Source organism: Pteropus vampyrus, unplaced genomic scaffold (assembly GCF_000151845.1).
Source record: "Pteropus vampyrus isolate Shadow unplaced genomic scaffold, Pvam_2.0 Scaffold178, whole genome shotgun sequence".
NCBI lineage: Eukaryota > Metazoa > Chordata > Mammalia > Chiroptera > Pteropodidae > Pteropus > Pteropus vampyrus.
Genome location: NW_011888959.1, coordinates 601798 through 603779, shown reverse-complemented (window position 1 = coordinate 603779; position 1982 = coordinate 601798).

Below are 1982 nucleotides of genomic sequence, written 5' to 3'. Positions count from 1 at the left end.
GGCTGAGTAATATTCTATTGTATGTATGTACCACAGCTTCTTTAGCCAATCATCTGTTGTAGGACACTTTGGTTGCTTCCATGTCCTGGCCACTGTGAATAATGCTGCTATGAACATCTGTGTGCAGATATCTTTTCGGATATGGGTTTTCAAGTCTTTGGGGTAAATACCCAGTAGAGAGATTACTGGATCATATGGTAGATCAATTCTTAGTATTTCGAGGAACCTCCATACTGTTTTCCATAGTGACTGTACCGATATGCAGTCCCACCAGCAGTGTATGAGGGTTCTTTTTTCTTCGCATCCTCTCCAACATTTGTTATTACTTGTCCTGTTGATTATAGCTATTCTAACAGGTGTGAGATAGTATCTCACTGTGGTTTTGATTTGCATTTCCCTAACAGTTAGTGATGTTGAGCATCTTTTCATATATTTGTTGGCCATTTGTATGTCCTCTAGTCATGTCATGTCTTTTGACCTTAAGTCCAATGCTCTTTTTTGGGTATATGTTCGATCCACTGAAGTTACTAAGTACCAATTACTATAAAACTGCTCTATATGAAAGACACGGTAAAAAGAAAAATTGTTCAATGACCAAATTCATAATCTTTTCTTATTCCAATAAACAGATCTAGGGTCCCAATAAGTATCCAGTTGATAACTCTTATGCTGTTAAAACCTCTCTAGCAAATTCAATAGTCCATCTTACTAAATAATGATTAGGACAGTGTTTTGTTTTCTGGGGAGAGGGAACTGGACCGAGCGGGGACTAAGGAAGTGACAATGGGCATGCTAAATATTTACCTGAAAGCCAAATACATAAAATAAGGGGCTGAGCCCTCACAACCCCAAAAAGCTGGAAGCAGAGCTATCCGAAAGCACAGCAACGTGACCCTAAGGCAGAGTTTAAACTCAGCGGGAAGGTTGGAGAAAGGCAAGCACGAATGAGCACGTTTTCAAGTCTGTGACCTATGATCATGTGGAGCTGACAATCTAGTGAGATGAGACAGCAATGAGATCGATGCCATAGCAGTTAAGTATTAATGCAAAGTGCTAAAAGCTGGAGACTGTTTCTTAAAGGAGGCGAGGCAGTCATCTGGCAGAAGTATACTGACCACCTACTGAAAGTCCAGCCCCAGTGCAGATAGAAAATGCTGAACGAAAAAGACAAGATCCCTGCTCTCAGAGAACTTATAGTCCACTTGGGGAGCGGATGCTATTTAGGTAAACATACAAGTATGCGTGGATATGTAATGAATATGGATATATTCATTAAATGAATATAGTACTGTGATATGTACCATAAAGGGAATTAACAATGCTAAGAAAAATCATAACGTGCGATCACTTAAATTTGGGGTGTCAGGGAAGGCCTCCCAAAGAAAGCGGCCTTGAAGTTGAAACTTGAGGGATGAACTGGCAGCGTAAAGAGCATACCTGGCAGAGGTGGCTTCTTAGTTAAGGTTTAAAGGATGAGGCAGCATCCTATCCCCTCCGATGAGCAGAGGGAACGGGAATCCAGCTCATGGAAAGGCGCGAAAGTACAGGTGTGACAGGTATGAGGAACCACAAGCACTACAGCTCGGCAAGGGAGCACGTAGGAACGGAAACACCAGGAAGAGAAAGGGAAAAAAAACCAGAAATACCAGGAAGAGAAAGGGAAAAAAAGATAAAAATATGAGGGAGATGGAAAAGAAGAAAACTAGAAATTCAGTTCAGTGTTTGTTAAGCATTTACTGTGTGCTTCACGATCTAAGAGGGGATTCTTCTAATTACAAAGAGTAGAAAGAATGGCTCCTCCCTCAGCGAACGCCAAGCCTAACTGGGGTGGCAACAGACACGTTCTCCTTTTACAATAATCTTCAGAGAACACGCCCTACGCTGCCCTGGACTAGAGCTTTTTAAGATCATAAACTCACTTCTCCAAATAGGAACTCCTAAACGGATTTTTAAACAACCAAGTGCATGTCACTTCCTGGCAC